Raw genomic sequence first — 14,209 nt, forward strand, 5'->3', positions numbered from 1 at the left:
GGAAACAATCTCATGTTACTGCCGTTTTAAAGAACAGTGCAGGGCAATAAGCTTGTTCTGTGGACACTTGGATTATTGCTTCCAGCAGACATTCCTCACATGTGTGGTAGTTGACAGATGAAATGTTTAGAGTCTGCCCAGCGATGGAATTTTGAATTCGCAGTACTTTGCGCACAAGGCTTTCGCCCACAGTATGCGCAGCCAGGGGGAGGTATTTTTGGTTCTCAAAGGCAGGGAACAGTCACAGCTTTCTCCTACCACTGAAGACGAAGTGGCCAGTCAGCTGTGTCATTAGTAAGAACTAGTAAACAGGTATTTCCAGCTGTGTAAAGCGTTTGGAATTAGTTTTTATAACATGTAATGTATCGTTTTGCAACTTCACCTGAAAGGCCTGCGGTACAGAACAGTGGGTGTATGTTCTCTCGGTCAGCATTAGTGCCAATTAAGCATTCAGCATGCTTCCTCTGGGTAGATCTGGTCCACGCTTCTCTATCTGATTAATCTGATACCTAATTAAAATTTTGCTTACGGTAGCTTTTAGAAACTCTTTGTTAAATACTTTTCCTGCAAAAATGTATCTTTATATGGTAACATTTTGGAATTTAAAAAAAAAAAAGCTTTCCTCTTTAAACCGTACTATTATGTAATCCTTTTTGATTTTACCACTTAAGACAGTTAGATTGCTTGAATTTTTATACGGACCCTTCTTTACGGAATGCATATGCCCTTTAAACAGCAGAAGAAAAGAGAATTTAACATTGTACACGGACTTCATTCTTTTTTTCTTTTGAAGACTTTTTTAGGAGAAATTATTTTGAGAATAGAATGATACAGTGGATGGAGCACTGGAATTTTATTTTGGAAATGTAGATTTCAGTTCAGTCTTCCTGTTCATCATGACACCTTGGCCAAATCACTTCACTTCTCAGGGCCTCTGTTTCCTTATCTGTAAAATGGGCATAATTTGTAAGGTTCAGTTAAGCTAATGTGTGTGGATATACTTTGAGCTTCAGAGTGCTGTCAAATATGTCTTATGGCCATAATGACTCGTGTTACAAACGCTTAGACTCACTGCTTGTCAGCTATGTGGGTTTTAGCCTTTGAAAGCCCCTGTGATGGATGGACAGCCTACAGTCCCTATGTAAGGACACAGTTGTGCTGGTTCAGACCTTTCATTCGTTTCAGAACTGCTGCTCCTCAAAATCAGTCACATTGCAAATTTTTTTTTTGTGCACTTGGTATAAAAAAACTTTTTTTTTTTTTTTTTATGGGTGGGTATAATTCAACCTTGTAGACTACTTAAGATCTATGAATTGGCAACACAGGCAAGAGACTTTGGTTTCTCAAAAACATGTTACTCAAATATTTTACAAGTCATCAGATTCTTCTGTGACGAATGGTGTGCTTTAAACACAACAAGAATAGTAGTCTCTTTTACGTTGTCATTTTTGGAGTAAATCCTAGCATTCTGTGTTCTGATTAAAAGGACATGTAGTGATGGCGGTGGTGAGATGATGATGCTTACAATGACAGTGATGTTCAGGGAGTCCTCAAAACAGGGCTGTTCAAACTTGGCTCCTTTCAAGAGGCCTCTAAGGGGTCCTGGTGGCACAGTGGTTAAAGCGCTTAGCTGATAACCAAAAGGGTCGGCAGTTTGAACCCACCAGCTGCTCCATGGTAGAAAGATGTGGCAGCCTGCTTCCACAAAGATTACAGCCTTGGAAATCCTATGGTGCAGTTCTGCTCTGTTGTACAGGATTGCTGTTTAAGTTGGAGTCTACTCGATGGCAGTGGGTTTGGATTTTGTTTTGTTTTAAGGTCTCTAAATAATACAGGAAGGACAGCGATGAGTGGGTAGGGCCCACTTTTTCCAAAATGGCTGGCTCCAGGTTTTAACTCTTTTCCTGTGCTAGGGCCCCTTGCAAGATTTGTTGGATATGGGTTCTGATGTTTTGGTTTTTGTTATTTGATTTGTTTTTGCCACTGTAGTAAGAAATAAACAAAAGCAAGAAACCAGTTGCCATCCAGTCCACCCCAACTCATGGCGACCCCATGTGTGCCAGCGTAGAACTGTGCTCCCATTTATAGCGTTTTCAATGGCTTATTTTTCAGAGGTAAATTGCCAGGCCATTCTTCCGAGCTACACTAAGAAGATGGTGTTGTTTCCATATCAACTTGAGTCTATATTTGAAAACCATAAATATGGAATTAAAATCATAACTTCTTGCTTTCTAGTTTCCGAGGCCTTTGCAGTTTTTAAATACGTTCTCGTGTTCAAGCTATTAAGCTTATAACTTTAAAGTACATAGGACACAGCTGGTTCCTAGTTTAAAACTACTTGAGAAGGATAAAACGAGCAAAAGAAAGAGAATCGAGAAGAACTAAAGGAAAGAGTGGGGCCTCATGCGCCATGCCTGTCTCTGCCGTGGCCTGGAAAGTTCTCAAGAGCTGGGTCTTGTGCAGTGGTGCAGTCTATAATCTCCATAGGTAGCAGCTGCTGGGTATGGGAGTTCAGTCGAATGTGAGAGTCTTAGGGAGCTTTCAGATGAGGACACTATGAGTAGGTGTCACATGGGGCAGACGCAGTATGGAGCTCACACTGTAGAAGGAGAGGAGTCTGAAGAGAGCTCCTGGAAACGGAGAAGGCAGCTGCCTGGGAAGACTGAGGAGTACAGTTAGAAATCTGAGGGGTGGAACCACGCACAGAGTAATACTTGCTGTCCATCCTTTACTTTTAGGTTCTTGCATATTTAACGTTCATTTTGACCCTAGTAGTGACCCCAAAAGTACTTTTCCTGGAAAAATGCTTAAATTGTTTTGGAGTTCTTAAAGCTTAACCACAATGAGAACCTCAAAATGAATGTTTTTCCCCTTATGTGCAGTTTTCACTACACCTAAAAAGTATTTAAATAGAAAAATATTTTTAGTAGCTTACATAATAATAACACACAGATGAAATGTATAGCAAATTGACTTGGTGGCCTTGTTGAAGGTCCTTCAAAGGATTCCATCTCTAAGGATTGCCATTCTTTGCAGGCTTGGAATTCCTAAGGACAAAAGTCCTCATTTCAGAATGAACTTAAGGATTTTTGTGCATTCACGGGTGTTGAGCCTCTCAAGATTTCCTTAAGAGCAGCATCACTCCCTGCCTTTATTCTTACAGTGCCAGAAAGCAGGTGTAGATCACCCGTGTGGTGTGACACCTTTTAGTTTGTTGTTGTTTAGACGTTCCATCATCCCCCGCCCTCACCTGTCTCCCTCCTTCGCTCTTCCTCTAGCCTTCTCCTCCTTTTTCTGTCCCCTCCCACTGTTAGAACCCACTTCCAGAAAGTCTCCTTCACCTCTGAGTGATGAGCCGCTGGGCTCCGGGGATGCACCACTGGCAGACGTGTCCTTGCTTTTGAGATGTGGGTACTGAGTGAGGGAATGGAAACACCTAGACTTCCCAGTGCGCGCTTTGGTCTGTTCCCCGACTTGACCAGGCTCTTTCATTTAGGGAGGGCCGGGGGGGGGGGGTGTCGAGGTGAGAGAGTCATGAAGATGAATGAAAAGTGCCACCAGTGGCCTCTGAGGGGTCACATGAAGCACTTGTCAGGGGCACATTAGTTGCCATGGGGGCTGGGAGGACTAGGGCACGCATGGGTAATGGATGGCAAACCCATAGCTCTGGCCAGGCCACGTCCAAGCTTCAGACCTGGTTCACCCTTAGCTTTTGGACAGGCCCACCTGGATGTCTTGCCGGCACCCCAAATTCAATATGTCCACATCCGCATCAGTCTTCTCCTTCCCTCCACCCCTCCCAGAACTGCACCCGAGCTCCGCAGACAGCACCACCATCCCCCAGGGCCCAAACCCAGGTCTGGACATGGCTCTTGAGTCCTCCCTCTGCTGCTGCCACACACCAACACGTCCTGTTAGTTCTGCCACCTGAATACCGCTCCAGTTTCCCGTCTCCCACAACAAGTCCTCTGGGTCTCACTGTAATCATCTCAGCCTAAACCATGGCCACCAAAGTAAGTGCAGGAAAAAATGAGAATTTATCTTTTAATATAAAAAGTCAGAAAGAAATTCTGGTTTTCTAATTCTAATATTCGGCCTGATAACGGGTGTCCTCTATTCACCATCCAGCCCTGGGTCCTACAGAATTGGCGAGGTCCTCTGGGAAGACCAGGACGGGGGTCTTGCCCAGCAGAGGAGGATTATCTGAGGGGCCCCCACTCACCCCTTCATGCACTCGGTGTTGGTGACAAGGTCAGCTGTGCTGGCTCAGTCAGGTATTTTAGTAGGTATACTGACCTCAAGGAGCCCTGGTCGCACAGTGTTTAAGACGCTTGGCTACTAACTGAAAGGTTGGAGGCTCTGACCCACCAACTGCTCTTTGGCAGAAAGATGTGACCGTCTGCTTCTGTAAAGATTTACAGCCTTGGAAACCCTGTGGGCAGTTCTACTCTGTCCTATAGGGCTACAGTGAGTTGAAATCAACTCAGTGACAGTGATTGTGGTTATACTGACCTCAGTAGGGGAGTCTCAGCATTACTATTTGTAATGAGATAGGGAATAATGGTGAAAATCTTCTATGCCATACAAATCTTCTGCCTATATCACGGCAAAGCACTTAGGCATTGTCACACTCACTTATTCTGACAGAGAGTTAAGTGTTCCAAACTTACCGCATATGGGAATAAATTAGAACTTTTTTTAATTTTTTAATATAAAAAATAAAGGAAAAGGAATTTACTAATATTTGCTGTAAGGATCGGCATGGGACCTTCTGTTAGCCATTTGGTCCCAGGCTCCATTTCCCTGATATGCTCAGTTGTCTGTCTGTTTTCTTGTTTTTTTTTTTTGGAAGCAGCATTTGAAAGTAAATTGTAGGTATCATGACTCTTTGCTCCTAAAAACAAGGGCGGTCTCTTACATAAGCACAGTGCAGTGATAAATGTAGGAAAATTTAATATTGATATAATACTATTATCTAATACTATTTTCTGATATATTTAAATTTCACGAGTTGTACCAATTAGATTAATTGTACCTTTAAAGCAATTGGATTACTTATATTAGTTGACAAACCAAAAACCCATTGCCTTTGAGTCATTTCCAGCTCATAGTGACCCTGTAGGACAGAGCAGAGCTGCCCCATAGGGTTTCCAAGGCTGTAATCTTTAATCTTCATGGCACCAGACTGCCACATCCTTCTCCCACGGAGTGGTGGGTGGGTTCAAACTGCTGTCCTTTTGGTTAACAGCTGAGCGCTTTAACCACTGAGCCACCAGGGCTCCTTACATCAGTTGTACCCCCCCAAAAGGAGGGTAAAATGATAAGGTATACTACTTTATAATTGTTTTTGATTGTAAAATAATAAGTATAAGGTACAGTCCCTGGTTAGGGTTTTTTAGGGGTGGGGAAGTGTTGTTCTTTTCTGTGTTCTTAATTTATGAATACCTGCTGTTGCAAAGAGAGCTTTTAATCGGTAGAATAAACACAAGAGCAACTTTTATTCACTTTGTGTCTTGTCTCTATCTTCTGAACTTTGAGTAAAATTGTTCTTTTGGAGACTCAGGTTATTTCGATGTGGTCGAAGAACTGAGAAGAGCAGGACTGCCACTGAAATAGGAGAAGGAGGGAAAAAGGAACAACAGTAATGGCAGGGCCAATGTTTAAATGTCAGCAGCTACAGCGTGAAGGGAGAGTGGGGGGGCTGTCCTCCCCTCCCTGCTCCTCCCCTGGAGGTGTGCCAGGTCACAAGGTAGCCTCCAGGCTGTCACTTAAGTGAACTCTGAGAAGATTGGAGGCTGAAGGAAAGAGGCAGGACAACTGGCTGGGCCTTTTTCTTGTTTTAACTAAAATGCCATCGCTCCAAATTGACTTCTGTGGTATGACTTCCCTTTGGAGGGAACCCTGTTTTAGATGCTGTGTGTTTGTAGTCTCAGCTACTTACCTGATCCTCATTTGTTTTTGTAAAGCTTTAAGGACAAAGGGACTACCCATGGAAGTACAGAATTTAAGTGTTATCAGCATTATTGATACTTCTAGTTTTCCAGCTGATTTTTCCTCTACTTTTATTTCTACTCTTTTTGGGTTCAGTTACTATATTACATTCATTACTTACATTACTCTCTTAGTGTCATAGAGAAGTTTATAAATTGCTTTTTCCATAGAATGTTGTGGAATAGACCTCAAAATGTAAAGACCTAGATTTTTTTTTTCTTACCAGCAACAAAAATACCTCTACATTTTTTCATCTTATGAAATTGAAAACTAAATGCTTTGGCCCATGTTTTGGTAATCCTGTTTATTATTTACAGTTTTATATTTTGACCATAAATATTTGTAGAAAATTCCAAGAGATAATCGTATGAGTAAGACGGTGGCATATGTTGGCATCCTTTTACAACCGATGTGCTTTGCACATCGGGTTTTATGGATTTTTGTCTCTAAACAATACAGTTCTTCGTCTTTGTTCATTTTAAAGAGAATGAATAAATTCGATATAAAAATATCTTTGGTTTTCAAAGAAATTTCCTGAATAAACTGAACGCTTCAAAGGCCAGTGTAGCAGGGGCAGGGGTTTGGGGACCATGGATTCAGGGGACATCTAGGTCAATTGGCATGATAAAATCTATTAAGAAAACATTCTGCATCCCACTTTGGAGAGTGGTGTCTGGTCTTAAATAATAGCAAGCTGCCATTTAAGATGCATCAATTGGTTTCAACCCATCTGGAACAAAGGAGAATGAAGAACACCAAAGACAAGGTAATTATGAGCCCAAGAGACAGAATGGGCCACGTAAACGAGAGACTAAATCAGCCTGAGACCAGAAGAACTAGATGGTGCCCAGCTACAACTGATGACTGCCCTGACAGAGAACACAACACAGAACCCCTGAGGGAGCAGGAGAGCAATGAGATGCAGACCTCAAATTCTTGTAAAAAGACCAGACTTAATGGTCTGACTGAGACTAGAAGGATCCTGGAGGTCATGGTCCCCAGATCTTCTGTTAGCCCAAGACAGGAACCACTCCCAAAGCCAACTCTTCAGACGGGTTGGACTGGACTATGGGATAGAAAATGATACTGGTGAAGAGTGAGCTTCTTGGATCGAATAAGCACATGAGACTGTGTGGGCAGCTCCTGTTTGGAGGGGAGATAAGGTCAGAAGCTGGCTGAATGGACGCGAAAATAGAGGGTGGAGAGGAGGAGTGTGGTGTCTCATTAGGCGGTGTATATAAATTTTTGTATGAGAGACTGACTTGATTTGTAAACTTTTCACTTAAAGCATGATAAAATTTTGTCTTTTTTTTTAATTGTGCTTTAAGTGAAAGTTTATAAACCAAGTCAGTCGCTCATACAAAAACTTACATATACCTTGCTATATACTCCTAGTTGCTCTCCCTCTAATGAGACAGCATACTCCTTCCCCTCTACTCTCTATTTTCGTGTCCCTTCGGCTAACCTCTGCCCCTCTGTGCCCTCTCATCTCTTCTCCAGACAGGAGCTGCCCACAGAGTCTCATGTGTCTACTCAATCCGAGGAGCTCACTCTTCACCAGTATCATTTTCTATGCCATAGTCCAGTCCAGTCCCTGTCTGAAGAGTTGGCTTTGGGAATGGTTCCTATCTTGAGCTAACAGAAGGTCTGGGGTCCTTCTAGTCTCAGTCAGATCATGGAAGTCTGGTCATTTTATGAGAATGTTGGGTCTGCATCCCACTGCCCTCCTGCTCCCTCAGGGGTTCTCTGTTGTGTTCCCTTTCAGGGCAGTCATTGGGTGTAGCTGGGCACCATCTAGTTCTTCTGGTCTCAGGATGATGTAGTCTCTGGTTTATGTGGCCCCTTCTGTCTCTTGGGCTAATAATTACCTTGTGTCTTTGGTGTTCTTCATTCATCTTTGCTCCAGGTGGGTTGAGACCAATTGATGCATCTTAGATGGCTGGTTTCTAGTGTTTAAGACCCCAGATGCCACTCTCCAAAGTGGGGTGCAGAATTTTTCTTAATAGATTTTATTATGCCAGTTGACTTAAATGTCTGCTGAAACCATGGTCCCCAAACCCCTGCCCCTGCTACACTGGCCTTTGAAGCGTTCAGTTTATTCAGGAAACTTCTTTGCTTTTGGTTTAGTCCAGTTGTGCTGACCTCTCGTGTACTAAAGCACAATAAAAAAAATTTAAATTAAAAAAAAAAAATCTTTGTTTTAATATTATAGTTGACATTAACTGTGCCAAATATGTTACTTAATATTTTTTTTATGATTCTCATGTTAAAGTGTAGCATATACATAAGCTCTGGAAAGTATAGATTTTAGAGCTGAGGACCTTAGGGATTATATAGTTCAACATCACCTTTTTAGAGCTGACAAGTTTTTTTGTATTGCTCTTCTGAAATACCTGTTAACTGTCCTTTCCCCATTTTTTTGTTGAGTTTTTGGTCTTTTTATACTGATTTGTAGGAGTTTTTTATTTTGATAAGCATCCTTAATCTGTTACATTTTCTCCCTATCTGTGGCTTTTTTTTTTTCCTCTCAACAGCTTCCTTTATGATATCTTTTGTCATACAAATGTTTTTAATATTAACATAGTCAAATTTATGAACTTTTACAGCTTATGCATTTTATGTCTTCTATAAGAAGGTATGGAAACCCTGGTGGCATAGTGTTTAAGTGCTTATGGCTGCTAACCAAAAAAGGTCGGTAGTTCGAATCCACCAGGCGCTCCTTGGAAACCCTATGGGGCAGTTCTACTCTGTCCTATAGGGTTCCTATGAGTCAGAATTGACTCGACAGCAATGAGTTTGGTTTAGATGAGTATAAGAAGATATAGTTTCCAAGATCATAGAAATATCTCCTGTATTTTGTTCTTAAGGTTGAAAAAGTTTCAGTTTTCACAATTAAGTCTTTATTCTGTCTAGGGTTTATTTTTGTGTATGATATGAGGTAGGGATCTACTTTTATTTTTTCCATGTGCCTAGCCGCTTGTCCAACAGCATTATTGGCTAGTCCTTCCTTTCTTCACTAGCTTGTAATGTCATCCTTCTTCTGCATCATGTCTTTGTATATGTAGAATAAAGCCTGTTTTCAAACCTGTTGTGTAACTCGTGTTCTCTAAAGTATTACTTAAGAGATGAGTGTGATTCTGTCACGCTGCCTTTTTTTTTTTTTTGGTGCCCTTTTGAAGAACTATATATGGGGCAGAAGGGGATAGGAAAGCTGGTAATGGGGAACCCAAGGTCAAGAAGGGAGAGTGTTGACATGTTGTGGAGTTGTTAAGCAATGTCATAAAACAGTATGTGTACTGTTTAATGAGAAGCTAGTTTCTTCTATAAACCTTCATCTAAAGTACAAATTCGGAAGAAAAAAAAAAAACCATTGCAGCAAAAAACAAAAACTATACACAGGATCAGATTGACAACAGCAATTGAGAGGTTAGACAGGAAGTTTAGGGGGCAGTGAGTTTATGTTAATGGGGAGGAACAAACAGTTCAGGAAAGGGTGAGAATGGCTGTACAACTTGAAGAATGCAGTCAGTGTCACTGAATTTTACATGTAGAAATTGATGAATTGGTGTATTTTTGCTGTGTATATTTTCAACAGCAACAAAAATAAATTATTTTAAAAATTTGGGGCCAGAGGAATCTTTAAATATCAAGCTCTCAAAGCCTACCATTAACAAAGTGCTGATTCCCCCGAGGTGTCGTGAGGGGACATTAGAGGGGGCATTTTCCCCTGGGCGCAATTCCAAGGGGTTGCCAGACAAGGCTGGTGAATCATACACCCATCCATGAGGCTGGCTGGCCAGGGGCACACAGCTGGTAGAAGGAACAATGGTCGTATTTGCCAGTAACCGGGCGATAATCTGTTTTCTTAACTTGGTCTTATTTTCTGTGTTAAATGATAAATAGCTCATTTTAGCTCAATCAGTTTTACAGAAGATAGTTTTTATAGTATGCAAAATCGTGGGGGGAGGGGTGTCATAAACCAGGGCTACAGAGTCAAAAGCAATATTTGACAATTAAAAAAAAAATTCCTTTAAAATCAGGCAACACAAAAAAAATTTTTAAGTCTCTTTAAGTAAAAGTTTACACATCAAGTCAGTCTCTCACACAAAAACCCATATATACCTTGCTAAAAAAAAACACCTTGCTACACACTCAAAATTACTCTCCCTCTAATGAGACAGCCCACTCTCTCCCTCCGTTCTCTCTTTTCGTGACCATTTCACCAGCTTCTAACCCCTTCCACCCTATCGTCTCCCCTCCAGGCAGGAGATGCCAACATAGTCTCAAGTGTCCACCTGATCCAAGAATCTCACTCCTCACCAGCATCCCTCTCCAACCCATTGTCCAGTCCAATCCATGTCTGAAGAGTTGGCTTTGGGAATGGTTCCTGTCCTGGGTCAGCAGAAGGTTTGGGGGCCATGACCACCGGGATCCTTCTAGTCTCAGTCAGACCATTAAGTCTGGTCTTATGAGAATCTGGGGTCTGTATCCCACTGCTCTCCTGCTCCCTCAGGGGTTCTCTGCTGTGTTCCCTGTCAGGGCAGTCATTGGTTGTAGCTAGGCACCATCTAGTTCTTCTGGTCTCAGGATGATGCAGTCTCTGGTTCATGTGGCTCTTTCTGTCACTTGGGCTTCTAATCGCTTTGTGTCCTTGGTGTTCTTCATTCTCCTTTGATCCAGGTGGGTTGAGACCAATTGATGCATCTTAGACGGCCGCTTGCTAGCGATTAAGACCCCAGACGTCACTCTTCAAAGTGGGATGCAGAATGTTTTCTTAATAGATTTTATTATGCCAATTGACTTAGATGTCCCCTGAAACCATGGTCCCCAGGCCCCCACCCCTGCTACGCTGGCCCTTGAAGCATTCAGTTTATTCAGGAAACTTCTTTGCTTTTGGTTTAGTCCAATGGTGCTGACCTCCCCTGTATCCTGTGCTGTCTTTCCCTTCACCTAAAATAGTTCTTATCTACTATCTAATTAATGACCCTCTCCCACACTCCCTCCCTCCCCTGTCTCGTAACCATCAAAGAATATTTTCTTCTCTGTTTAAACTATTTCTCAAGTTCTTATAATAGTGGTTTTTATACAATATTTGTCCTTTTGCAGCTGACTAATTTCACTCAGCATAATGCCTTCCAAGTCCCTCCATGTTATAAAATGTTTCACAGATTCCTCACTGTTCTTTATCAATGCGTAGTATTCCATTGTGTGAATATACCATAATTTATTTATCCATTCATCCGTTGATGGGCACCTTGGTTGCTTCCATCTTTTTCCTATTGTAAAGAGTGCTGCAGTAAACATGGGTGTGCGTATATCTGTTTGTGTAAAGGCTCTTATTTCTCTAAGATATATTCCAAGGAGTGGGATTGTTGGATCCTATGGTACTTCTATTTCCGACATTTTAAGGAAGCGCCAAATCGATTTCCAAAGTGTTGTACCATTTGACATTCCCACCAGCAGTGTAGAAGTGTTCCAGTCTCTCCACAGCCTCTCCAACATTTATTATTTTGTGTTTTTTGGGTTAATGCCAGGCTTTTTGGAGTGAGATGAAATCTCATTGTAGTTTTGATCTGGATTTCTCTAGTGGTTAATGATCGTGAACATTTCCTTATATATCTCTTAGCTACCTGAATGTCTTTAGTGAAGTGTCTATTCAGATCTTTTGCCCATTTTTTAATTAGGTTATTTGTCTTTTTGCAGTTGACTTTTTGCAGTATGTAGATTTTAGAGATCAGGCGCTGATCAGAAATGTCATAGCTAAAAACTTTTTCCCAGTCTGTAGGTGGTCTTTTTACACTTTTGGTGAAGTCTTTGGATGAGCATAGGTGTTTGATTTTTAGGAGCTCCCAGTTATCTAGTTTTTCTTCTACATTCCTTGTAATGTTGTGTATACTGTTTATGCCATGTATTAGGGCTCCTAACGTTGTCCCTATTTTTTCTTCCATGATCTTTATTGTTTTAGATTTTATATTTAGGTCTTTGATCCATTTTCAGTTAGTTTTTGTGCGTGGAGCGAGGTATGGGTCTTGTTTCATTTTTTTGCAGATGGATATCCAGTTATGCCAGCACCATTTGTTAAAAAAGACTGTCTTTCCCCATTTAACTGATTTGGGGCCTTTGTCAAATATCACCTGCTCATATGTGGATGGATTTATGTCTGGATTCTCAATTCTGTTCCATTGGTCCATGTATCTGTTGTTGTACCAGTACCAGGCTGTTTTGACTAATGTGGCAGTATAATAGGTTCTAAAATCAGGTAGAGTAAGGCCTCCCACTTTGCTCTTCTCTTTCAGTAATGCCTTATTTATCCGGGGCCTCTTTCCCTTCCATATGAAATTGGTGATTTGTTTCTCCATCTCATTAAAGAATGTCATTGGGATTTGGATCAGAATTGCATTAAATGTATAGATTGCTTTTGGTAGAATAGACGTTTTTATAATGTTAAGTCTTCCTATCCACGAGCAAGGTATGTTTTTCCACTTACGTAAGTCTCTTTTGGTTTCTTGCAAAAGTGTACTGTAGTTTTCTTTGTACAAGTCTTTTACATCTCTGGTAAGATTTAATCCTAAGTATTTTATCTTCTTGGGGGCTACAGTAAATGGCATTGATTTGGTGAATTCCTCTTTTTGTTGGTGTAGAGGAATCCAGCTGATTTTTGTATGTTTATCTTATATCCCGATATTCTGCCGAACTCTTCTATTAGTATCAGTAGTTTTCTGGAAGATTCCTTAGGGTTTTCTGTGTATAAGATCATGTCATCTGCAAATAGAGATACTTTTACTTCTTCCTTGCCAATCTGGATGCCCTTTATTTCTTTATCTAGCCTAATTGCTCTGACTAGGACTTCCAGGACAATGTTGAATAAGAGCTGTGATAAAGGGCATCCTTGTCTGGTTCCCGCTCTCAATGGGAATGTTTTTCAGGCTCTCTCCATTTAGGGTGGTGTTGACTGTTGCCTTTGTATAAATGCCCTTTATTATGTTGAGGAATTTTTCTTCTATTCCTACTTTGCTGAGAGTTTTTATCATGAATGAGTGTTGAACTTTGTCAAATGCCTTTTCTGCATCAATTGATAAAATCATGTGATTCTTGTCTTTTGTTTTATTTATGTGGTGGATTACATTAATTGTTTTCCTAATGTTGAAACCATCCCTGCATACCTGGTATGAATCCCACTTGGTCATGGTGAATTATTTTTTTGATATGTTGTTGAATTCTATTGGCTAGAATTTTGTTGAGGATTTTTGCATCTACATTCATGAGGGATATAGGTCTATAATTTTCTTTTTTTTGTGGTGTCTTTACCTGGTTTTGGGATCAGGGATATAGTGGCTTCATAGAATGAGTTTGGTAGTATTCCGTCCTTTTCTGTGCTCTGAAATACCTTTAGTAGTAGTGGTGTTAACTCTTCTCTGAAAGTTTGTTAGAACTCTGCAGTGAAGCCATCCGGACCAGGGCTTTTTTTTGTTGGGAGTTTTTTGATTATCTTTTCAATCTCTTCTGTTGTTATAGGTCTCTTTAGTTGTTCTACCTCTGTTTGTGTTAGTTTAGGTAGGTAGTGTGTTTCTAGGAATTCATCCATTTCTTCTAGGTTTTCAAATTTGTTTGAGTATAGTTTTTCATAGTAATCTGATATGATTCTTTTAATTTCAGTTGGGTCTGTTGAATGTCACCCATCTCATTTCTCATTCGGGTTATTTGCTTCCTCTCCTGTTTTTCTTTTGTCAGTTTGGCCAGTGGTTTATCAATTTTGTTGAGTTTTTCAAAAAACCAGCTTTTGGTCTTGTTAATTCTTTCAATTGTTTTTCTGTTTTCTATTTCATTGAGTTCAGCTCTAATTTTTATTATTTGCTTTCTTCTGGTGCCTGTGGGTTTCTTTTGTTGCTCTCTTTCTATTTGTTCAAGTTGTAGGGATAATTCTTTGATTTTGGCCCTTTCCTCTTTTTGGTTGTGTACATTTATTGATATAAATTGGCCTCTGTGCATCGCTTTTGCTGTGTCTCAGAGGTTCTGATAGGAAGTGTTTTCGTTCTCACTGGATTCTCTGAATTTCTTTATTCCATCCTTAATGTCTTCTATAATCCATTGTTTTTTGAGCATGGTATTGTTCAGTTTCCAAGTGTTTGATTTCTTTTCCCTGCTTTTACTGTTATTGATTTCCACTTTTATGGCCTTATGGTCAGAGAAGATGCTTTGTAATATTTCAATGTTTTGG

The 14,209-nt window shown here is 40.7% G+C and overlaps 1 protein-coding gene across 14 annotated transcripts in view; it reads left to right on the plus strand.

Moving 5' to 3' along the window:
* The window catches only part of TNRC6C (trinucleotide repeat containing adaptor 6C), a 127,019-nt gene that overhangs the window by 56,246 nt on the left and 56,564 nt on the right, over nt 1-14,209 (plus strand). The gene's annotated exons all lie outside the window — the stretch shown is intronic.

This window comes from Elephas maximus, chromosome 19 (genome assembly GCF_024166365.1).
Source record: "Elephas maximus indicus isolate mEleMax1 chromosome 19, mEleMax1 primary haplotype, whole genome shotgun sequence".
Classification (NCBI taxonomy): domain Eukaryota; kingdom Metazoa; phylum Chordata; class Mammalia; order Proboscidea; family Elephantidae; genus Elephas; species Elephas maximus.